The sequence below is a fragment of the Fukomys damarensis genome, unplaced genomic scaffold (genome assembly GCF_012274545.1).
Source record: "Fukomys damarensis isolate Sample0158 unplaced genomic scaffold, DMR_v1.0_HiC HiC_scaffold_27, whole genome shotgun sequence".
In the NCBI taxonomy this organism is placed as follows: Eukaryota; Metazoa; Chordata; class Mammalia; order Rodentia; family Bathyergidae; genus Fukomys; species Fukomys damarensis.
This window is the reverse complement of record NW_022900939.1, coordinates 14,786,640-14,812,477: the sequence shown is the minus strand read 5'-3', so window position 1 is coordinate 14,812,477 and position 25,838 is coordinate 14,786,640. Positions and strand designations below refer to the sequence as shown.

General features: G+C 46.7%; 1 protein-coding gene across 5 annotated transcripts in view; it reads right to left on the bottom strand.

Moving 5' to 3' along the window:
• Slc1a2 (solute carrier family 1 member 2) overlaps window positions 1-25,838 on the bottom strand; it is a 139,693-nt gene that overhangs the window by 77,316 nt on the left and 36,539 nt on the right. Inside the window, exon 2 of one of the 5 annotated variants that reach the window (XM_010612577.3) lies at window positions 10,736-10,841. The exons of the other annotated variants lie outside the window; for them this stretch is intronic. The gene's annotated coding sequence lies outside the window, so the exon portion shown is untranslated. The remainder of the gene's footprint in view (window positions 1-10,735; window positions 10,842-25,838) is intronic. 5 annotated transcript variants of the gene reach the window in all.

Below are 25,838 nucleotides of genomic sequence, written 5' to 3'. Positions count from 1 at the left end.
GGTGTATGCCCCTCCCTCCCACTTCTCGAATGTCTGGCACTCCCCATTTCCCGCATGACGCCCAGGTTTTCCTGGGACTGTGGGGTCAGCCTAAAGAACACCAGAGACCAGCGCATTTTCCTACCAACATAGACGTGAGTTCTTTCAGCCTTTCCACCCCACTCAGCCTCGGCTCTGGGTGAGTTTCAAGCTAAAAATAGGCTAGTTTTAAAGTTATATTTACTGACACCATGAGATACAGTAACACTGGGAGTATGTTAAGCGTGCATTTAAAAGACCAGACAGAAAACTGCACATATGTTATGATCGCAATAAAAAGTGTACATTTCATCAAAAGGGGGAAAAAAAAGATGACACACAAGTTCCGGTGGCAATTTGTGAATACAGGGTAGTGGATGGTCTTTATTCCTTATTGGCTCTTTTGTCTCAAAATTTCTACAACACACATGGATTCATCTTCACCATCAGAAACAAAAACATGACTAAAATAAGCTGACGAGAAAGAGGAAGAAGGTGAAGAATGACAATTTATAGGTAACCTCACTGGCACGTGTTCCCTCTTTTTGCTGCGCACGTCAATATCCTCTCCTTCTAGCACCCCTGGGTTCACAAGCAAGGGTCGGATGCCAAGGGAAGAGTGGACAGAATTGGGAGTAAATTATCCTAACACATGCAAACCACTTCCGGTCCGAGCCACAGCCTCCTGGAGAGGCAAATTTAATGGTGGGCAGCACTATGATGGAGCCTGCACTATTTCTGGCCAGCACACAGGGCAGTTGGCTCTTTATCCACCCTGCCTTGGCCAAACCTCTGAGGTCACAGACAGGGGCATTTTCCTCCTGTCCCAGGGCCAAGCCTATCTTCCTAGAGGCCATCCCAAAGCTGCCTCCCAGGGAACCAGCCAGGCCCCATACCTTCTGCAAAAGAACAGCACAATTTCTGCCCCTGATATTCTCGCCCTGTCTAGAATCAGAAACTGTCTGGGCCCTGACTGTGATAACTTTCCTTAAGGAGCAAGCTTGCTGTAAAGCTTAGGCTGAGAAGGCTGGACTGCGCTCTTGTGTCACCAAACTGTACTGCGTGGTAAATCAAGTCTTCTGGCGTCAGGGAGAGGGAGCGAGGAGGTCTTCATAGACAGTAAGAAGTCCAATCAACAGGGTGGGGAGGGTGTCTGAGAGCAGAGGTGTTGCCTAAAACTATCCCAGCTCATAGCAGTGGCCAAGGGATTGTCAATGATTGCAGTAATAACCATTTTGAGACTGACTTTGAGTTGTGATACCTTGGTTCCAAGACAGGCTTTTAATTTTTTAACATTTAACATTTCTGAAATTGTGACACATACTATTTTACACACACACACACACACACACACACACACACACACACACACACTGTGTGGTCAAAATATACAGCGAATGTTTCAACTTTTAAAAGCGTGTTACAGTGAAAGACACACTGCAGTTTATTTCCCTCAAAATACTTCCCTCCTTACTTCAAACACACTTTTCCTATTGTTCTCGTCACTTTCTCAGGTAATTCTTCGGTCTCTTTCATGGATGTCTCGACAAAGTGCGGTTTGAAAGAAATACAGTGAATGCTGCTGTTGAGCAACATCCAACAGAAAGGCAGCTCATAAAAACATTACAGTATCTCTGCATCCGCCTTATTCACCATGTCTGGCACCGTGCAACTTCTGGCTCTTCCCCAAAGTCAAAATGACCATGAAACGTAAATATTTTGAGTCAACTCAGGACTCTGAGGCAGCCACAACAGCTCAACTGAAGACATTATTGACAGAGGGTGTTCAGAACTGCTTCAGAAAGTGACAAGATCAATGCGATCAGTGTGTTCCAGGCAGGTAGGAATATTTGGGGGTGGGGGATTAACAGTCTTTTACTGTAACATATTTTCAAAAATTTAAACACACTATACTTTTTGATTACACATACTCTGGTGTCTTATTCAAAAAAATCTATCATTGAGTTTTGACTGTATCTAACAACCAAGGAAAATTTTGCATGGAGTAAATACAGTTGCCAAAAAACTTTCTGGTAGAGATAGATTTTGTCCTTCCCTGTCTCCATGAACATAAAGCTCACTATCTTAGCCATGCATATAAATGCAGAGAAGCAATGTTCCCATCTCTGCTCTTCCCCAGCAGGCTTTCTTATCCTTCCTCTTGGCTGGTACAAGCCATCAGATGGGACAGTAATGTATTTACCACCAGTGGTTCAAGCTGGTGAGACTTCGATGGAAGTATTAGAAAGGTGTTATTGGTTATGATTAATCCCATAATTCTATCAACTGAGGACAATTTTATACCTAAAAGGATCTTTAAAATGCATTTGACCATTTGATGTGGCATCTAAACACCAATCTGTTATGAGATGACAGAGCTGTCCTACAGGTAGCACAGTGGAACAAGAGACCTCTTGGAACAGGAAAGAGCTTGAGGCCAAGGACCTGTATGGGCCCACTTCTTCAGATATTTCTCTTCTGCCTCAACCATGGTTGTCAGAGAGGGGAGATTCAGTAATGTCTTCAGATCCTTGTGGTCATCATAACTAGGGGAAGAAACGGGTATTACCCAAGGATTCCGCTAATCATTTCCCACAACAAAGAATTTTGTGGCCCTAAATGCCCATAGTGCCAAGGTTGAGAAATTTTACCCTAACAGATGTTAGAAGATGCACGAGGACCCAGAAAGAGCCCTGGGCAATTCCTCACATTTCTCACCCAACCACCTGACTTCGGCCATCCGACAATACATCTAAGATTGCGTGTTGTCTACAAGGTTATCTACTCGACATGCACAAACACACAAGGAACAAGACAGGGCTAGCCACATTGGAAACATGACACATATGCCAGAAACTTTTTGTGATCCTAAGATACACATTTTTCCCTCTATTTTTCCCACATGGCCTCCACTCTGCACCCAGAGAGCTGAGCTTGAGGTGGATCTTGTACACGGGCCCCACAATTTAAGGGTGGACCTAAGAACAATGCCTAAGCCAACAAGCACACTAGAATGAAGGGGCAGGTTGGGGAGAAAGTCACACATAGAAATTGAAATAGTGACTGAGCCTGCTGGTCTTAGATTGATAGAGGTTAGCTATAAGTCTGATACTTTGTCATCAGTCTCTCTAGTTTTAGCTCTAAGGTAACAGACAATTTGAAGAATAAATTTTGCTAAGAAATATTTAAAAAAAAAGAACAACGCCTAAGGCTAGAAGGGGGTTTAGGATATAATATTACAGTAAAATGGCTTAAATTTCTATCCCAAAAAGGAAAAATGGAGAGGCAACTGAAAAAAAGACACAGGTCTGAAGGTACCTAAGATGACTTTACATGTGTCATACGTTCCAGCTGGAAACAGACGCACCCACATTTTAACTGTGATTGTCCCTGGTGGACAGTATTGCACTGGCTGTAGACCACTGGAATGAGCTCTGCCTTCCATCACTGTCCTGCAGTATCTCAGGAAAAACCTGTCCGGTGCTTTAAAGTTTACCTAGCCAGTGTTTTGATGTCAAAGAAATCACAAACTGTCCTATCGTTGGCTTCCACTTGGCTTCAGACCCCAAGGTCCCTGAGTGTTCGTTACGCAATTATGGGAGTTAGTGACCTCATCTTGTTCTGGGCCTTTGACGATCCTTTCCTCTTCTTCAGCAAGATTCTTACCTGCTTCGTTTCCAGGCTCTGTGAATGTCCATTAGCTGACAGAGCAGCTCACACTGAGCCCCTGAGCCATCTCCCTGATCCTCCTAGACACCTACCTGCCTTTCTTTCTCTAACCCCATCCTCCCAACCACTGTGACCATTAACCATTTAATCCCTGGAAGATGTGCTCTTTGCCGTTTGGCCCTTAGTGACTCTAATTCATAATTTCCAATGTAAATGAAAGACAACAGTTCCTTTTAAGACCCAGAGATGTTCCAGCTTCTGATCCTTCTCTATGTTTAAATTCAATAGCTTAATTTACTCATTAATTTTTTTGAAGGGCCCATCTCTTCTAATGAAATATAAAATGAAAGTTCAGCCTGTTCTGGGATAGGTTTGACCACCACTGCCCATGTCACCTTCAACAGCTTCCAGGGCTAACAGCACCATTTCTCAGGTGTGTCCTTCTGAATACTAATCCCACAAATGCTCCCGGATCTAACAGTGAAGAGTCAAATAAGACTGGAAAGAGCTGCTTGTCCTAGGAGGTACAGTGCATTATATAATAAAGGCTCTGAGAAGTTCCGCAGCAAAGAAATTTAGCTAACCTTGTTTAACCCAGCCACACACAAGGTTATTGGGACCTTCTATTGCCTTTTTGTTTTTGCTTTCCTATATAAGCATCACATAATACCACATAATAGTAATTCTATGGATATAACGATCCAAGGAAAATACTCTAAAGTAATGCTCAGCAATGCATAGGAGTGAGGTCGCAAGCCCAGGTAGCTGGCCTCCAGCCCCTGGAGATGGAGATGGCTTCTTATCATTCCTCTCTTTTTGTTCCCCTCACCCCTTGTCACCCATGAGAGACTCCATACTGTGGCAATCCTTATGCTTAAGAGAGCAGCAACCTGACTGGGGATTTAGCTCAGTGGCACCGTGCCTGGCTCACAAGTGCAAGGTTCTGAGTTCAATCCCTGGGACCGAAGAAAAAAAAAGAGAGAGAGAGAGAGAGAGAGCAGCAACTGGGGAAGCTACATAGTTGGATTTATTTTTGTGGTAGGGAAGAGTAGTTAAGGCTTTTGTCAGAAGCTGGGTAGGATTCTGGGTACTTCAGAGAATTATTAATCTGACCAAAGTACAGCCTAGAGAATGGAGCCTCATTTTGCAACCAGGACGAGTAACAATGGGCAAGAGGCCAGGAGATATCTGAACTGTCGTCCACTCCAGACCAGAGAGCAAAGACACTTTGCAGGTGACCTGATGTGGAACCCCCAAAGTGGAAGCTTTGTATGCTCTCTGAATGCTGAGGACCTGATCCACTAGATAAGGGACGGTGAGCATTTCAGAGAACAGCTGCCCAAACTGCAACCTCAAACCCACTGGTTTATCACAAGGCACCAACACTGCAATTAAACCTGCATGCTGAGGGTTTTGTTTAGAAAAAACAACTCACACATTAACATCTTTTTTTTCTTTTGGTACCGGGAATCAAACTCAGGACCTTGCGCTTGCGAGGCAGTCGGTGGAACCACTGAGCTAAATCCCCGGCCCTACATTAACATCTTTTGTCATAAGAGAAAAACACAGTAGCAGAGCTTTCAATGATACAAACAGCTTTTTTTTCTCCTTCACTTTCTTGGTACATTTTAGTAATACATACTGGTAACATTTATCGTAGGGAATTCGTACTTGTACATGATATACCTTGCTTCCTCTTTTTTTTCCCATTCCCCTCCCCTCCCTTCAGTCCCTCTTCCCCCTTATTTACAAAGCTGTTTCCATTTTTTCCTTCTATTCTTTTTTTTCCAATCCTTTTCTCTCTTCCCCTCCCTTGTTCCCTTTCCCATCTGAACTTCACAAGAGAAAAGTTTGCATTCCGCGCGCTTTTGCACAATGTGATCTTGGCTGTTGCAGGCACACTGATAACCTGGCAAACCTCGGCTGGGCCCAAGTGACTTCATGCTGACAAGAGAAGGCTCTGCGTGCCTGCTGCAACACAACTGCCACAGGCTCGCCACCACTGTCCCAGACTCTACAATCCTCGCCGTATTTGTGGCTCCTTTCCAAAGTGTCTCTGATCCCAGTACCAATCAGAGATGTTCACAGGAGATACCGTATCCAAGAGATGACTATATTTTAGTTGGTTTCTATTTACGACTATAGATAAATACACCAACACCAGGTGCACTGGAGCACGTGCAGGCATCTCTCAGCGCTCAACCTGAGACTTAAACCCTACTTCCACCTTTGTGAGCTGTGCGACCTTGGGCACACTCCCTAACAATGCTGAGCCTCAAAACTTCACTTATAAAAGAGAGGATGAAGGCTTGGGATGTAGCTCAGTGGTCAGGGTCCTGGATTCAATTCCCAGGAGCACAGGAAATAATGATAATAAGGAAAAAGAAAAAGATTGCTATGATAATAACGCATAAGATCAGTATGAAAATTAAATCAATGAATATATGTGAACATGGCTGGAACACAGCACACGACACATGGTAACTATTATTATCGTCATCAGTATTTATTTATTCACAGGAATATTTCTTGGGTGAAACAGACACTGTCTTTGTGAGCACTCAATGTCCTTTGAACAATTTTGTTATTGAGAGTCTCCATGGGAACGATGGCAAAGCCACAGCAAACTGGACTTTCTGGCATCCTATCTCCTTAACCGATCTGACTGCATTCAACTTCTAGATACAGCATTACACCCTCTTCTCCCACCACTTGTCCTATGAGATATTGGGACTAGGGAGTCTTCACTGAAGACTTACAGTGTGCCAGACACATTCCAAGTGCCTCAGACATACTCGGTTTGCTTAAATCTTTCCACAACCTTATGAAGTAGGCACTGCTATTATTCCCACTTGTGGACAAGGAGAAGGCACAGAGAAGTTGAGCCCAAGCTCACACAGCAGTCAACAGCAGACCTTTGAAGTCAGACCCCGGAGCCTGTCTAGGTGATCATCGCCCACTGTACCACACTGGAGGGCTCTGCTGCCTGGAGAGGGGAGTTGTGGCCTGAATATATGAGCACAGATGGAAAGTGGAGGGCTGGATGCTGGCTTGGCTCAGAAAGCCCTACCATCTCTGAGATGCCAGGTGGAAAAAATAGCCAGTTAATCATTTAGCCCAGCTTGGCTTGAGCCCAGGCTAAGCAACGTCAACGTTCTGTCTCAGAAAGGGTTGCTGGGTTGCTCCGGACCGTGTGTATCTGAGTAGGAGGCGACAGCAGCCTGCTGCCTGGCAATGAGAAAGGAGGGAAGGACAGGGGCTGGCTGATCATTGCAAAGCCGCTACACTGCCTCTTCTGTGTTGCCAAAGGATTTCATAATTCATAAAACAGGGAGCTCACCCCACAGCTTCAGACACATTTGAGATTGAGGACTAGAGGCATCTCTTTGACCCCATTGACCTGTGGGTTTCTAGGATGCAGGGTCTCCAGGGACATCTCCAACACATCTGGCCAGCTGCAGAAGTGACAAACAGAAAAACAGACAGACAGCCAGGTGCCTCCAGCAAACCTTCATGCAGAATCTCTGACGAGGCAGAGAGAGAGAGAGAGAGAGAGAGAGAGAGAGAGAGAGAGAGAGAGGGAGGGAAGGGAGAGAGAGAGAGTCACTTGCCTGGAACACATGGGGCCTCGGCGCTGGGGCACCACAGGTGCTGATGGGACAACAGGACAATCAGACCTGTCGCCTGCTGATTCCTTCCCATTCCAGGCCAGGCCAGCTCTGTGGCCGCACTGCACTGCTGTACCTTATGGTCCCAGGCAGGCGGCCGACCATTCAAGATGACAGCAGCAAGTGGCCAGGCTCTGGGCCAGGCAGGAGGATGGTGGCCTCTGCAACCAGGACCCTGTGGGCTTTTCCTCGCTGCCACTCTGTCCATGGTGGGAGAGAGAAGTTCTGGGAGCACCGAGCACACCATCTGTGTCCCTGCCACAGTGGGACAGAAGAGACTCCTGCTGCTTCTGGGGGTGGTGGCCAAGGCTTGCAAGAAAACCCTTTCTTCCTCCGCATTTTATTTTCAAACCTTGAGGGTGACACCAGGGTGGGGGCTGCAGGGACAGTTGAGCAACTGAGAGTTTCCCTCTGTGTCACTATCAGACCTTTCTGCCAGTCTGGCGGTGACTTGCATCATGGACCCCAGGAGATTCTCAGAAGCCAACTCTGAAACTGCGGTCAAAGACGCATCTCTGCTCACCGACCTTTTTCCAGTGCTGCAAGCATCTTAAATACTTTCATGGAGCAGGTGGGAAAAGTTCGTTTGTCTGGTAGGAGCTACAAGGGTCCTGATGGGTTAGCATTAGTAAATCTCTAAATCTCTGTCCTGTTCTTTTCCTTTTAAGTAGGGTTATGGGGAAATATGGAGGAGGGCACAACTGGGCAGTGATTACTCCTGACCGGTGCTGGGAGTCTCCACACCAATCACTGACCACACTCGAGGCAGGGGACTACTCCTCTGCCTGTTACTGCATTTGAAAATGGAGCAAATGTGAATGCGCCTTACGGTCATTGGTGAAAATACACAGAGCCCGGGACGCCAGGTGCACCTAATGCAAGTTGGCCGTCACCATGGTCACGGCAGCTGGCAGGAGCCCAGTCCTGTCTCCCTACGCGTGGAGGCGGGGCCCTGAGGAGGGCACAACTGGGCAGTGATTACTCCTGACCGGTGCTGGGAGTCTCCACACCAATCACTGACCACACTCGAGGCAGGGGACTACTCCTCTGCCTGTTACTGCATTTGAAAATGGAGCAAATGTGAATGCGCCTTACGGTCATTGGTGAAAATACACAGAGCCCGGGACGCCAGGTGCACCTAATGCAAGTTGGCCGTCACCATGGTCACGGCAGCTGGCAGGAGCCCAGTCCTGTCTCCCTACGCGTGGAGGGGCAGGGCCCGAGCCGACAGACTATGCGACGCCGCCGTCCTGGGGCAGCCCCAAGAGGTGAGTCTCCCACCTGCTCTACAGACGAGAGAGCCCGGGTCCAAGCCTGGTGGGCGGCACAGCGGGGCGGGACCAGGCCCCATGAACGCACAGCCTCCTCTGCCCGCTGAGTGCTGTCAGAGCCGCTGGGCAGAGCCTCACCAGCGGAGCACTGGGAACCAACGAAACCCTATGCAGTTTTTCTTGCCCAAATTAGGTGGCAGTCACCAAAGGGAAGGAACAGGATCCGACACTGAGGAGGCTGCAGGACTAACTGGCCGTGTCTTTTAGCTAAGTATAATAGACGAAGGGCATTTCTGCTCTCTGAGGCTGGCTGTATCATGACTTTGGGTGAGTCCTCTAAGCACCTCCCAAGCTCTTGACTGCTCCTTTCATATTACCCATCACATGGAAAGCTGGTCTAGCTACAGCCCCACAATTGGCCTTTCTGTGGTATTACTCCTCTGGAAAACTCCTCTTCATCCTTCAAAGCCTAGTCCAACTGTACCTGCTACTGTAAAACCTTGCCTGACCACCCCAGCCTTTAAGAGAACTGATGTTCCCCACTCCTGAATGTTTCATTAGGAACATATTTCAAGAGACTCTTCTATTTATTTCCCCCTTTTTATTAGTATGTGTTTGTGATATATAACATTCATCATGGGGAACTGCTGCATGTACGAATCACACCTTGATTCTTTTCACTTCCCCTTCCTCTCCCTTCATGCCCACAGCCACTTTCCATCTGTATGTTGTCTACCTGTTTCCTATCATCCATTTTTTATTTTGCTCTTTAAATTATTTATACGTGGGGATTCTCCTATAAGAGAAATCATGTGCTATTTCACCTTTTGTGCCTGATTTATTTCCCTTAGCATTATGGTCTCACTGTGCATCAGTTTTCCGACAAACGACTCAAATTTTATCATTCTTTACGACTAAGTAGTACCCCATTATGAAGATATAACACACAGTATTTCAAATCGCTGTTTTGGGTCAGACACCAAGTTGGATGAGAACGGAATAAAATTCAATGGTTAGGTTCAATGTTGACCTCGTGGGGAAATTTAATTCAGCTCTTGTCCAGTTTGCAACTAGAATAGTGAAGAGAAAGAGCTGGTGAGCCAAAATACCACTGTACACTTTATATATCTGTCTCTCCCATTAGGCTGTGACCCCTCTAATTTATTTACAATAAATTGAGAATACAATTATTCCAATTCCTTGGAAATTGGCAATAACTTTTATAACAAGTGCTCTGGAAGGACTATCCACCTCCGACACTTGGCAATGTCGGGGGACATTCTGCTTGTCACAAATAGAAAATAGAGAAGGGCAAAGCCATAGAGATCTAATGGGCAGAGGCCAGGATGGTGCCATGTACCCACAGTGCGCAGGACAGGAGCCCCAGCAAAGAGTCCCCCAGCCCCAAGCATCAGCAGTGCCAAGGTCGAGAGAGTCCGCTCCACACAGCGCTGAGTGAAGCTTCACCCACTCTGGACTTCATACATCTGGGCTCAGATCCTGCCGCAAAAACTGAGCTTGGGTCCCAGTATTGGCTGCACCCCGCGCAAGGCTCACGCTTCCCCAACCCTGGTGCCGGCTCCTTTGGCCAAGGAAATGTTGGGCAGGTCTCACACTTTCCCGCCTCAGCCACAACTCTCCGCCTCCAATTTGCTGGGGCCAATGTTCACTTCCTAGTGTCCACCTCTTTGTCTAGAGCCTCTCTCAGAAGCTAGAAAGTTACTTTGCCTGTGCCACACGGGCCAGGAGCACTGGGAAATCAACCCTCCCAGGAGGTGCCCTCACCAGTGAGTGATAGTTTTGCTCGTCCCACAGAACCATGAGCCACGATGGTGGAGCTAGGCTGGAAATGGAGATAGTAGTGGTCGCACCACAGTTGCTCTAAGCCACGTAACCCTGTAACCCGGAGGAAGTTCCCATCTGGAGTCTCGGGTTTCTAATGCAGCCTCCAATCCTGAGATCAGGTTCTATCCCAGCACTCAGCTTCCATGGTTCATTTCTGGGGGAAATAACTCTGCGGCATACAATGTGCCTGTTTTCCAGAACTTCCCCTTGGGGAATGAGATGAGACTCAAGTCGCCCACAGTGGTAGCCGGGTTGCAAACCCACCTTCTCCTGGCAGCCTTGATTCATCCATTTCTCCACTTCCCTGCTGGTGTTTCCTGCACCTCCCAATGACCTAAAAGAGCTTGAATCCTTGTCCTAGAACCTTTTCCTAGAAGCCAAACAGAAACAGACCAGAAATCATACCTGACACCTCTGAGGGGAAGCACTAAGAACATTTCCCAAGTTTCTGTCACTGCTCTTTTTTCCTCTGCTACAAAGGAAAATTTTTATTTGTATTTTTGAATGGGAGCAGATTTCTAATGCTTTATTTATTTATTGGTTCTGGGGATCGAACTCAGGTCCTCTTGCTTGCAAGGCAGGCAGTGGAAACACTGAGCCAAATCCCTGGCCCTCTAATGCATTTTTTATTCTCATTGAGTTTATTGGTACATTTTAGGTATGCAGTACAGTTATATTCATCATTGGGGTCTTGTACCTTTACATCACAGGTCTTGGTTCTCATTTTTTCCCCTTATCCCTGCCCTCCCTTTACCTTCTCCTCTCCTCCCCATTTACAAACATTTTATTTCCCTTTTTTTATTTTCTCCTATTTTTTTTCCTTTCCCTTATTACCTTTCCCCTACCCTTCCCACTTTTCCTACACTTTTAGACCTTTTCTTCCTATTTCACATTGTCAATTATCTCATTAGGATCTTATGTACTATTATAGTTTATTCACACCAGATAAACCATTCAGTATTTACACATGTGTGACTTTTTATTTCATTTAGGAGTATATCCTCAATATGTATCCATTTTCCTATGAATGAATCTAATTTCTCCTTCTTTATGGCTGAGTAGTATTCCACTTTATAGAAAAACCACATCTTCTTTGTCCAGTCCAACTGATGAGCAAATATAAGGACCTGATTCAAAAATGGGCATCTGAAATAAACAGACATTCTTCAGACAAAGAAGTAAAAGCTGCAAGTAAATATATGAAAAAATGTTCCACATCACTGGTCATTCGAGAGATGCAGATGAAAACAACACTGAGATTCCACCTCACCCCACAAAGAATGGCTGCTATCAAGAAATCACACAATAACAAATGTTGGCAGGATTGTGGGGAGAAAGGAACCCTTCTCCATTGTTGGTGGGAGTGCAGACTGGTGCAACCACTATGGAAATCAATATGGAGATACCTCAAAGAGCTGGGACTAGAGGCTCCATTTGACCCAGCCATCCCTCTGCTGGGTATCTTTCCAAAAGAATTAAAAGAATCCTATCACAATGATATATGCGCACCTACGTTTATAGAGGGTGCTTCTTTATCCTGGTTCCCAGTGGAAGGAGGCTGGAGAAACCTGCAGCTGGCTTACAACCAGCATGTAACAGTCACAAGAAACAAACTTTTGTTGTTGGAAGCCACTGATGTTTGGGAGTAGTTGTTACTGCAGCATAACCTGGTGAAAGCTAACACAGGGCTTCTCACTCCTAGGGACCTCCTCTCCTCCTCTTCCTCTTCCTCTTCCTCCTCCTCCCCTCCCCCCCTCCTTTTTAAAATGTTTTTCTGTTGTTGTGCTGGGCGTTTTGTTGTTGTTTTGCTGGGGTTTTGGGTTTTTTTTAAAACTGGGGATCAAATTCAGGACTTTGCTCTTGTGAGGAAGGTGGTAGAACCACTGATCTAGATCTCTAACACTCGGGACCTTCTTAACTGATCCTGTAATAATAGACCCAGGGTTCTCACCTCCCAAATGACACTCTTCTGAAGGCAAAATCAGACATCCTGTCAGCTCCAGGAGTTTGGAGACAATTATTTACTTCCCTCCCTTTGTGCAGTGTCCCTGTAGCTCACAGTGCCTTGTGCAACACTGGGGACTTGGAGAGCATCTATAGACTGGGAGATCTGCCCCTGGGCTCTCTGGATTTCATTCACCAGGAGCCAAAACAGATCTGCTTACTGTTGTGGAAAAAGACTAGTGATGGTGGAGCTGGGCAGGAAACAGAGAAAGTAGTAGTCATATTACAGTTGTTCTAACCCAGGGTGACCCAGGAAAGTCCCTTCCTATCGGCAGCCTCACGTTACTAGTGCAGGCTCCAACACTGAGATCAAATTCCGGCCACAGCAATCAGCTTCTGTAACGGCACAAATTTAAGTGTCCCTGAAAGTCTCATGTATTGAAAGGTCTTGGGGACACTCTACTCATCCGTGGTTTCATCCACTGATAACTGCAGAGCTAAGTGTACATAGTAGTAGGCAGGCTACTGGAGATGTGACCTAGAAGGGTGTATTCTTGTCCCCACATTCTCCCTTCTCCCTCTGCTTCCTGACTGCCGGGACATGAGCACCCTTCCTCTGCCATGCCCTTCTACCATGCCATCTATGCCTTGGAACAGCCAGTTTTGGATTAAAACGGTAACTCAAAATACAGTTCTCCTTTAAGATGATCGTGTCAGTCATTGTATTCTAGCAATAGGAAAGCGACCACTACAGCTTCTATGGTTCAGTGAAGATACCTGAAGTTCATTGAACTTCACATTCTCACCCCCTCGCTTTATCCGGCACCTTGCAGAGCAAGCTAAATTCATCCCACGATGTCAGAGGAAAGACTGTCACGTTCAGTTTACAAATGGCTCATTTCTTTCATCCTCCTACAAGACTGGGACTGAGAGTTGCCTGCTTTGGTCCTTCCGACTCTGACTTTCACTGAGTCTGAACCGTGGGCTGCATCAGCTGAGAACTTCTGCAGATGGCCTCCTCTTAGCATCAGTCACTCAGCCTTCCCCACCTCTGCCACACCTAAAGCCACCTCTACTTATCTCCTCAAAAGCACTGAGCACGGACTGATTCTTTATAATTCCGTAAATGTGCTTTAAGAGAGAAAACTTTACATTCCTGCTGTCAATACAAAACCAGAATCACTTTTCCACAAGAGGGCCGTGAAAGTGAGTACAGCAGCGGCAATTTTTTATTGCAGACTAGCTAGATGTCAAAATCTGTGGAAGCCTCTGGTACCTGCTATCTTTTTGCTTCAAAGGAAAGTGTGAATAAATAGTAGTGTGGAGGGAAAGGCACCTGGCACCTAACCAAGGCTTTATCTTGTCATAATGACAGACGCTGAAAGACAGCAGAAAAGTAAATAATTCTCGAACCCCATGATCCAAAGCTGCTTAATTCTTCCTCGGGGTCTCCCCAAACATCTCGTGTGCTCTAACATCATCTCCCATCTCATCACAGTATCTCTTTCACACTTTCAGACAAGCTCCCTTGTCTCCCTAGATACTTACACTGAGATGCTTGATTTACTGACGGCACAAATTTTACAGCCTGTCAGGCCAGCTTGCTCCACTATTTCTAGCTGTGTGACTCTGTCAAATTCACTAAATTTCTCTGATCTCTTTCCTCACCTGAAAAAACAGAGATAGTCATAGTCCCTTCTTCATAGTGTGAACACTTTCAAGAAAAGCTTGACTAGCAGTCATGCTCAATCAATGATAGCTGTCACTCTTTTTTACTGTCACCCACTGTATGTGGTAGGCGTTTGGATACCCTTCCTACCGAGGAAGAAAGTAAGGCCCAGGTGAGCCACCCATCAAGGTCCCACAGCCTTGCTTCTCCTACTGCTTGAAGCAACTGCCTTAAGTGTCAGGGGCAGCGAGGATTGTCATCTGTACCTTTATTCCCATCCTGTTTCATCTTTCCCAACTCCACATGGTTGCTCAGCCACCTCACACTGAGACACAGAGGACGTTGGTATACGGCCCGGGCCGTCTGTACAAGCAGATTCAGGCCCAGTTGTGATGTGCCTGCCATGTCTTGGGCCCTCAATGTGTACAGAGTCTCAGTGGGATTCGCCATTTGGTAGAGGACAGGGGACAGAGGAGCCCACCTAATGCCACTGGGAGGAGGATCATGAGGCGCAGATCCCCGCTGTCATCTCCCGAGGGGTGGGTGTGGGTGATGTCAGTCCTGTACAGTTTTATTTTTAATGTTCCGTTTATACATTTCCCACCTGATTTTAATTAAGCTCTCCTTTGGCTCACCACCTGGAGATAGCAGTTAACGTTATAGAAGAGCCCACGTCTGGGAGGCAGCGTACTACATATGTTGATGCTTTTCCTCCCTCTGGTCCCCTCTGGACTGAAATATCAAGTCCTGCTCTGGAGTGGGCAGCAGAAATGACACCTACCAGGATGGAGGAATCAAGTAACAGAGGAGTATCTTTCACCATGGGACTCAAGGTAGGAGGAGAGTAGGATTAGACACATTTTCATCATGAAATTTGCAAGCTACATTTCAGTGTGGCCCACAGGGTCTGACTGTGTTGTAGGTTCTCCATCCTCAGAATGACATCAACTTATAAGGCTCAAAGTGCCATAACTCTAGCCCCGGGCTCTTCCTCTCCCCAAGGTGAGGCAAAACAATGTGCAGAGAATGAATGGACACTGTGATGAAGGTGGGAAAGAAAACACTTGGAGGCAGAAACAAGTAGCGCTTGAATCGCACCACAGGGTCCCACCCAGAGTCTCTGGCAGAGACCTAAGCCCATGCTGGGAACACTGGGACAGGTGGAACAGACCAGAAAAGCCAATCCATGTCCCTGCACTCCCCAGACTCTGAATGGGTTGGATCTGCTCAGTTGACTGCACAGTAAAGGACAGGTGCTCCCTGGAATCTTGTGAACCTGCTGGCCAGCACACGAGTTCAGGGCTGTGGCTGAGGACATCTGACTGAGGCTGTGTGGGGCACCACAGAAAGGGGAAACCTGGGTGGAAGCATATGTTTTCCAACTTGTAAAAGTGGCTTTGGTGATGTCTGTCAAAGCGTTTATTCCAAACACAAGCTCCCCCCCATCCATCCTCCAAGCATGATCCAACCACACACTGATGTCTGGAAAAAGGTTGGGTTTTCATAGCAAGATTCTATATGTTAATCCTGAATTTCTGTGGATTGTCCAGGCATGCAGGGCTGACCTGACCCTCTAAGAATAAAAATCCAGGTCGATAACAGTGTTACGGTTTAGAGCTGAAATGTCCCTGATGTGTGCGGAAGGTGACTGAGTCATAGGGGCATCGGACTTATCAGGGACTCATCCGTTCATGAGTTCTGCAGCGGACTGTGCTGTCAGGAGGCAGCACCTGGTTGGAAGTGGGTCACCGGGGGAGTGATCTGGAAGGGTGTATTTTTGTCCCCAGCTTTTTCATTCTCTCTCTGCTTCCTGACCCATACTGCCTTGGAGCCAGCCAACCGTGGCAGACCGAATCCTCCGAAAACTGTGAGCCCAAATAAACCTCTCCTCTTTTAAATGGTGGGTGTTGGGTATTTTGTCCCAGCAACAGAAAAGTGACTGATATACCATGTAGTGAGGCCCTCAGCAAGGGTGGTATAGCCTGGGGTTATCTGGAATGCATAACTAGCTGTAACAATCATCAGAATACAGCAGCAAAGTAAGAAACAATCCAAAAAAAAAATAATAAGTCATTATGTAAGGCAAACACATTCTAATAAAAATAGATTTTTAAAAAAATTTAAAAATAAAGCATCTGGTCATTGAAAATCAGGAGTTAGAGACAAGGTAAAGCAGTATTGTAACAGACTCACAATACTGAGTGAGGCTGAGGGGAAAGGACACTTGAAGCAGAAGGTGCCTCTGGGCAGGGGCACTGGAGAGAAAGTATGTGGCCTTGAACTGGTCTACGGGGCAGGTGTTGGCCATGGTAATAGCTAATACTTGCCACGCACATAGCCACCGGTCAGGCAAAGGCTTTTACAAAGCATCCAATTTAATCTGCACAATGCCCTGGTAGAAATCTAGTGTCACTTGCCCCATTTTTCAGATAACGGGAAATGAGGACTGACCTTGCTGAGATCGAGTGAATGACAGCTCTAAGAACTGAGTCTAGGCTTGCATGATTCCACAGTTCACATTCTTGAGAGAAAGTGATGCGGTGGACAGTGAGCAGAGAATGCTCCTCCACCCTTCTGTGCTCACTGTAGTGGTGACGCCGTCCTGACTTACAGAGCTAAGCCTCTCTGGAAAGCAGTCAGACTACTTCTGGGATGACTACCTGAGTCACTTTGGCTGTGACGCGAACAAGGATCGTGCAGGTTTTGGGTAACCATGTCTCCCCACCTGAGAAAGCCACAGAACAGAGTCCTGGCAAACTCTCAGCAGCCTGACAGTCTTGCTGGATAGGGAGAGAATCCCAAACAGCAAGGTCAGCATTCTAAGTCACTCCTGTGGTCTAGGGAGAGGGAAATTCGTTCCCACACACAGCCAAGACAGCAGCAAAGGGCTCAGAGGGAAAGGGCCAGCACTGGGGGAGATGAGAACTATTTATATTTACCTGAGCAGCTTTCACTAGAGGCAGGCGCAGAGAGGACAAACAGACAGGCAGGAAATGAAAGCCCATCTCCCCAGGGGCTTAGCAGTCAGGGAGAACTTTCATGACCTCTAGGCCAAGGAAAGAAAAGCTGTATGTGCCAGCAGATGAAAGAAAGGATGTCAGGTGAGATGCCACCAATAGCTCGGAAACCTCCCCTTCTATTTAGATACATCATTCCATTTCTACAAGGTAGAGTCCCGGAGGCTGGCATCCCCTGTGCCCATCAGCAGGGTGAGTTTGAGCTGTTTTCTTGCACAGCAATGGGATAAGTGGCTCATCCGTATTCACTCCGGTCCTGCACCTGTATGCCTGGTGGCTATCCTCAAGGAGAACCTCTTGTCTCATCTGTTCTAAGCAATTCACCTCTGTCCTGTATGTCACCAAAACTTCTACGAGGCCTATTTGATTGCCTCCTGTCATTTCATTTGCCTCCTGTTTGTGTCTACCCTCGTGGCCTTAATTCACATCATTCCCTTCCTGGTGGCCTGGACAAGGGTCTACCATGGAGAATGGGTGTGGTGGCGTCTGCAGCAATGGCGCAAGGCTCCACCTGGAGACACTGAACCTGAGCCTGTGACCTCATTGTCCTCAGTAACACCATACACGGGAAAAGTTCTGAGGGCTCAGAGGGTCTGCAGAGGGAGGACTCTAGGGCATCACTGAACATTAAGAGTGGACAACAGCGTACCTGTATCCCAGTGTTCAGGTTGGCTGAGGCAGGAGGATCACAAGTTTAAAGCCATTGGGCAACTTAGCCACAATGTCTCAAAAAAGAAAAACAAATTATAAAGCTTGCGCAATAGCTCACTGTGATAGACGCACGTACTGGGGGAAGAGAGTGGGCAACGCTGCCACCACGCTGGAGTCACTGCGCTTGCAGTTGTGAAGCTGGAAGCACGGCTGATGGACATGAGAGGCTGGCTTCCTGTGGTTCCGCATGCGCACAAGCAGCAGCCACTTCACCCAGGATCCCCAGCAGATGCAGATTCTCAGGCTCCACTCAGGTCTGCAGAGTGAGAAGCCCCACTTCCGACAATCCCCAGGCGATTTATAAAGACATGAGAGAAGTGCTAAGTAAGGAGCGCTGTCCTACCTAATCTTGAGATGCACTCAGTCAGCTTGCGGGTCTAAAAATTTTTAAAGCAGAACCAACACACACACACACACACACACACACACACACACACACACACACACACACACACAAAAGAGCAGCTGAAAGCTAGGAAGCCACTAATGTTCATGGGACATGGAAGAAGGAGTCTTGGTATGTGGCCTAAAAACTAATTCTTCTTAGTTCATGGCATCTCTACCACCATCTGTGGCTACTGAAGGGGTCGTGGGATAGAAGGAAGTGAGTGAGGAAGGGAAGGACTTGAGGAGAAAGCAGAGGAGGACAGCAAGGGTAAGAAAAGGAAGCAGGCTTGATGAAGGGTGACAGCCACAAGGCTGCCTCTGGTGTCCCTCTGAATTAGGATGCTCAGTCCCTCTACACAACCTTGGCACTCCACAGAGTCCCCACTGTCAAGCAGACCTCACCGGATGCTGCCATGCCACCGTCTTAAACCTCCCAGCACGCAAAACCCTGACCTGCATACACCCCTTTCCTTGTATATTACTCAGTCTCAGATACTTAGTTACAGCAACAGACAACGCACCCAGACGCAGGCTGTCAATCTCCCACGCAGCCTTCATCCACGGCTCCTGCCACCCAGCTGATGACCCCACCATGCATCACTCTCTGTGGTCTCACCGTGGAAGCTCCTCTCGTGCCTCCTGACTCAGGGTCTAAAGCCCAAGCACGGAGCCCTTGTTAAAACTCCCTGAGCAAGACTATGAGCTTTCGTGCATGTTTCTTTTACAACTCCGGAACGCACACTCCCTACAGGTTAAGATATTTACTCGCAAATCCTCTGGTGCTTTCTGAAAATGTATTCTCAATGACAAGGAAGGATGTATCTAGCTCAGAACTAGCCCTGAATATGAGTACGACGCCATCAGTAGTCTCAAGAAGTCTGCATAGTAAAACTACAACCTATCGCCCATTGGAACTCTTGCCGTGTGCCGGGCCTTGTCTCAGCCGTTCACTTGTGTTACCACATCTACCCACCTAAGATGCTTTTGCGAGGTTGGTACCTTTAAGTATCTCTATTTTGCAGGTGGAGAAACTGAGGCATAGAGGATTCCAATAACTTGCCTGAGTTTGTTTGGCACGTGGTATTTTGGGATGCAAACTCAGGCAGTCAGGCAGAGGCATCTGGACTCTACCCACTGTACACTGCATGATCAAATACTGAGGCCTGTGTAAAACTCAGAGGTCCCAGTTTCAGAAGTGCAAGGACCACCAAAGCAGAGCCTGAGCCATGTCTGGGCACCAAGACAGCCTCCTCTCAGCTGGAGCCTCCAGTCCAGAAGAAGGTAAAGGGTATCCTGGGACCAGGGAACAAAATGTCACATCTGAAATGCTGGCCACCTCCTGTCTCTTGGCCATTCTGTGGCTGTCCTCTCATACCCTCTTCTCCTCTGAATGCCTCCTTTCAGGTCTCCAGGCCCAAGGCCAGGTGCTGCCACTTCCCTAACTGGATCGGGCTCCCTCACAAGCTGGGCAAGCCCAAAAAAGGAACATGAGTCACGAGGATCTGCCCCAGACCGAGTCGGGGACCAAGCAAGAAGGAAGCAGCTAGTCCAGGGACTAGGGGAGGTGGAGCCGTAGGAGAAGGCAAGAGAGGCAGAACCAAAGGTCAAGGTGCAAGGTAAAACTGAACTGACAGTGAAGACAGCAGAAGATAAAACAGCTGATCAAAACCAGAGGGAGGACTGCAGGCCGAGCTGTATCAAGTCAGAGGACTGTGGATGGCCCATTTTCTGGGGGCAACACAAACAGAAAAACTTGTGTGACAAGTGGGCAAGATGCCTGTTGTCTAGGATATAGGGCACCAGATCCATGATTAGCAAACACTAGAGACAGCATCCCATAGATACATGCAGAGCCAGAGGAAACCAAAATCAGATCAGGAGATTAATAAAAGCAAAACTTTAAAGTACTAACTCTGAGCCGGGTACTTGGCTAAGCGCTCTGCATAGATGATCTAGATTAGCTCTCTCACACAGAAGATAATGTGGGTTCCCAAACCAGGCCGGCTTTGAATCCTGATTCATTCATGTCTTACCTGTGTGATCTTGGACAAGTCAGTTAAACTCTCTATTTCTGTGGTTTTATCATCTGCAAAATGGGATCCCATTAGTGTTTATTCCATACAGTTGTGGTGAGCATTAAACGAAATAGCAAAGGTAACATTTACAGTGGCGCCTCAGCGAATTGAATTACAATGATTATTACTATTACTACCTTGTCTTACGCACAAAGAAACGGGAGGACAGAGATTTAGGTCACGTTTAAGTGACAGGGCTGGGGACCCATCCAGTCCTCAGCCTTCCTGGAAAAGCAGGGTGTCCCCACCATATCTGTGCTCAATCTAGAGTGGCAAGATATGGAGAGGGACCTGAGGGAGGCCCAAGGAGGGCAGAGCAAGGGAACAGAGAAGGGGAGCACGCAGAGGAGCCTGGAGCAGTTGCCAAGCATATGTGGGAGGAAGGCGGCTGGTGAGGCAGTGCAACGAAAGACCCTGGAGCCAGAACCCCAGGGAGGCGCCAGCAGCCAGGGTTGCACTTCTGGACGTGGCATCAGTGTGCGGCTGGACCTGGAAGGCAGAGGGTGGAGATGCGGAGGAAGGAGCACGCAGCCAAGCTGACAGCCAGGACACTACACATGAGGTCACTACGTGTGTGACCACTACCCTGCTCCACGTGCTTCGTAACTTCGCTTACTTTTCAGCACAGCCTAGGAAGCCAGTTCTACCAACCTCCCGATTCCGTAAAGTAGGACAGGAAGGCACAGAGAGGCCAGCACACAGCCATAACGTCCCACACAAGTTAAGTCACACAGCCACGAACAGAATCCAGGCTGTCTGGCTCCAGAATCCAAACTCCTAACTTCCAGGATCTATCATACATTATCAGGCTTGTGTCAGAAAAATCTAGGTAATCGGAACTGGTAACTTGTCACTAGTGAACTTGTCACTGGACCCTTGACTTGAGCAGAAAAGTGTGTGCAGTGCAGTCAGGGAAAAAGCAGGAAGTGGGGAAAACATCAGACGAACTCAGATTGAGAGGCTTTCTGCAAAATATCTGATCAGTCCTCTTTGAAAGGGTGCAGGTCATGGGAGACAGGAAAAGACCAGGGAATGCTCAGTCAGGAGGGGGTGATGGAGCCGTGGATGCAGGGTGGGACCCTGGATTAGACAGAGTCTTCACACAGGGCAGCGGGCAGAGTCTAAGCTCTCCTTCCACAGTCCTTGCGGCAGGCAGGTGGCTGAGCTGTGATCTACAGTCTATTATGACATAAAGTGGGATCAGAGGAAGCTGGGTCTACAGAATGCGGAGATTCTATGTGTTCTTCTGGCAATTGTTCTGTAAGACTCAGAGTAAAAATAACTGTTAACAAAATCCCAATGACAGGAGAATCAAAGCTGTCGCCATTCTCGGTTTATAAACTAACCTGCCTACCCTCGTTATTATAATCAAATTATATTGCTCCCACTCACGCATGTGAATAAGTGCTCATCTTGATGTGACATTAAACCACTTTTAAATGGTGAATAATAATTTTTTTAAAACCAGCAATGTTTACGCTCAGCAAACTGGATCTGCTTCAGTAGGACAGATTACTTACAGATGGCTCTGTCATCCTTCCCGCTCTGACTCACGTCCCCGCCAAATCTACTTGAGTCCCACATGCTGATGGCTGCTGCCGAGACGGGGAGCCACTCAGAAGGAGGGCATGGGTCACTTGGAGGCAGGAGGCAGCACCCAGAAATGCAGCAGGACTCTACACTGAGGAATGGGCAAGCCAGGGGGACAGCTGAGCACCAGAAAGAAATGGAGAAACTGAGGCACGAGTCCCTTTCCTACGTGAGGTAAAATACCCTGCTGTATTTGTACATTTAATACTCACCATAGCCACATGAGGAAGGAGCCTTTAGTACCAGTCTCACTTCACAGATTGGGAAATTGGTCAGAGAGGTTAAGCAGTTTCTCAAGGACACACAGCTAGTCAGCTGTGCAGCTGAGAGATACCGTGGAAGCCATTGGCTTCAGAAACAGGAAGCTTATTTTGGGTTTTTTAATTTCTCCCTTCAATCCATATTGGACTTGATATTTTGTCAAATAATCCCTTGCTTCGGCTTCAACTCAAAGAGTAGAGCTGAACCACATGAATACCACAGAGCCTACAGTACACAGAAGATCCTTTACACCCACGCTTTCATTTGATCATTACAAGAGGGGAGTGGTGACTGACTCATTAGCAGAAGAGGGACCTGAAGCTCAGTAAGGGGAAGTAACTCATCCAGCCCCAGTTAGCTTAGTAGTTACGCCAAAACTTAAGCTAACACATTCCCAATGTCAAAAGCCTGTGCTCTCTTACTGTGTAAAGACTTGCGAGGTGAAAAAAGCATCACGTAGGTGCCAGGAAATGAAAGTCCCAGGAACGCCTGAGAAAGAGCCCACAAAGATAGGCCTGATCCACATGTTCATGCCGACTGGGCCGTTGTCCAGCTGATTTTGCCCATAAGGTTTGTCAAATCCAGATAATTTTAACCCTAAACAAACAGAATAACTTTTGTGTATTTGTTTCCCTTACTTGATTCATTTTGGTTCCGTCCTAAATCATCTAGTTTAGATACTGGGAAATGTCTTCCCAGAGCCTTGTGTGTGTTGCTGTACTCACTGATGTATTCATCCTCTGCTGAGCTGAGGGGCTCAGTGTGCTGTTGGGAGGTGGGGTCTGACTGGGGAAGAGGCATGATCTGGAATGGTTATGTCTCTCTCCCCATTTCCTCCTGATAGGGAAAACTTTTATAAATAGCAAAAACCTATAAAGTGTTACAACGTAAAGTGGCTTCTGCTGTCTCTAACGGCAGTCTGTTTTGTTTAGCTCTGAACGAATAGGCACCGAAGGCACTAACTGCTGAATGAGGCATCTGGTCTTACCCTGAGATAACAGGGCACATCAAGTTCTTGAGCTCCTGGAGAGACTGAAGCCACCTGATCATAAAAGTGTCAGGATAAAAAGGACCATTGCCAACATTCGCTCCCCTGACCCTGAACATCCCCTTCCTATGGATTAGAATAGATAACGAGGCGAATCTTAAAGGTACACTCCCAACTGCAAAGAACTGTTACATCTGGGTTGAAAAGATTAACTACTTTGTGACTATGATGTGAACTGTGAGAATGAAATGTAGCTACCCAAATGAAGCCAAGGCTGTGAAACCCTATAAAAGGAGGAGTTGTATGTAGCCCAGGGCGTCGTCAGTCCAGGGCTTATGTGCAATCGACCCTTATCGATGAGTAAACTTGTTATTTTGCTTCCATTCCACGCCTCTCTGTGGGTCACTTACTGATTCCTTCCATAACATCCTTCTCTTATTGCTTCTCTCACTCCTTCCTGGCCACCATGATGTCAGCAGCTCTCCTTCCACCATAATGTTTCTTCACGGGACTACCAACCATGGACTGAAACTTCAGCAATCGTTGAGTCAGAAATAAAGCGCTCCTCCTTTAACGTGTCCATGTCAGGAACTGTGTCTCAGGGATGGGAAGCTGACTAAGACAGATACCTACACATTCCAACTTACCTAGAAAATTGCAATCAGCCCTTTCCTTAATTCCCATGTGGGCTTTTCTTTAAGAAATGAGATTCACAGTCAATTTCGGTAAGTGACCACTGCTAAATAAAAACACTTGTAAATAGCAAATGGAACTAACATTGTAAAGAAATCTGGGACTCCCTTGAGTAGCTTTAGCCAAAATTAAACCAAGTTGTACCCGACAGGGTCCCATAAATTCAAGAGCCCAGTAGATTGGTTTATGCATCTGGAAATATCAGTAACACCATTACCACCCATTCCTAAAGCCCATTCACAGTTCAGAATTTCAAATTCTGAAATAGAAAAGCAGAATTTGAGTTTAGGAAAAGGCAAAATTTGCAGATCCTAAAAGCCAGGCTCAAGCTGTAGTGTTAGATGCCTTTGCAAAGCCTTACTCTAGGGACTGGTTACTCTGGAAGGTTGTTTGGGTGACAACACAAAAGACAGCCAGGGACCTTGCCCCCTGGGAAGACAGCAGCACTAGAGCAGCTCACTGCTCAGAACTACCTCTTTCACCAAAGGCCACAAAACAACACTGATACTAGCTGGTCTGCAGCTTCAAATTGTTACCAACTGAGGCTGTCAAAACCCTTTCTCTCCCAAAGAATTCACTTTTTTCATTCCCATCAGCTCCGTGCCTTTAATAAGCACCTCTAAGCATCCACAGTTCATCTTTTTCATGAAAACTAATTACCACCTAGCAGAAAATTAAGGACCTTTCAATTCATTAGAAGCAAGAAGAGCAGGGGAAACACAACAGGTCCTCTCTTGAAATCAGATCTCTCAATGGACAGATAGATCTGGGCTTTGAATGTACTGTTCACAAAATCAACAAGAATGTGAAAGCAAGGGTGTCTCCAAATACATATACAACCCTTCCTCATCTTTAGTTACATTCTATTACAAGTCAAGCTGACAAAGATGCAGTTAAAGTTGGCCATCTTGGACAGGACAGAGCCAGTCTGGCTAATTTCAACTCATAGAAAAGGAAGAAGAAGATGAAAGAATACGTCTGAAACTTCACTGTCTGTGAATTAAATGCACAAAAATGTGGGACACGGAACAGTGGTTGGCATACATGTGAATGTTAGATCTTATTGTTGCTGCTACTGCAGCTATTATTTTTATTAGGTTGTCCAGGCTCATAACACTATCCTACCTCCTTTGCCACAGTTAGACAGAATTTAAATATGCAATGCAAATTTGTTTGTTTGCTGTTGTTTTGCTTTAGGCAGACATGGTATCTTGGAGAAGCAAATTCCCACCCATACAGAACAAGGCACGGCCCCTCTGACATGTCCCATGCAAGCGATTACCTAGCAATTTGCGAGCTCAAAAGCCTTCACTTGAGGCTTGAGAAGATGCCAAGGACTTTCCATGAGAACTGGTCTAGAGAGACAGAGACATTTGATCGTATTTTCCAATGAGAAGCATATGTCCAGGGTACAGACACTTACTCCACTCACATATGGATGGAAACAATGCTAAGTACATTCTGTCCCAAGACCTTACTTACTCATGCTTATCCTCTAAGGCTTCACTTTCGAATTTAAATTCCAGGATTCTGCCATAAAGCAGCCAACTGAAAATATGCTCTGAGAACAACTTCTGGGTAATCTATTAATCAGGTGACAATTCCCAATAGTTAACACAAAACTTCATAAATCCAGACATCCTCGGGGTTGGTAAGAAGCTGTGACTTCGTTTCATCCTTTCTATAATCATTGTTAGCAACATCTAATAGATTCCATTTAACCACCACTAGCAAAAGACATCTCTTGCATGCTTATACTGGGTCAGGTTAATTAACTTGTTAGGCAGCATTCGGATTCTTCCACACAGTCAATAAAAGGTCAGATCTGTTCGGACTCACAGATTTCCAAAACCTTATATGACAGCTCCATATAATCCCTTGGCCAACTTTTGAAAAACCCAAGAGCTTACTGGTTTGAAAAAACAACCAACACCAATTACAGGTATGCAGCCTGGGATGCCAACACTCGCAGCAGTTCCTCAGAAGCAGGAAACAGGACACAACCCTGAATCAAATCACTTGCCCTGAATGA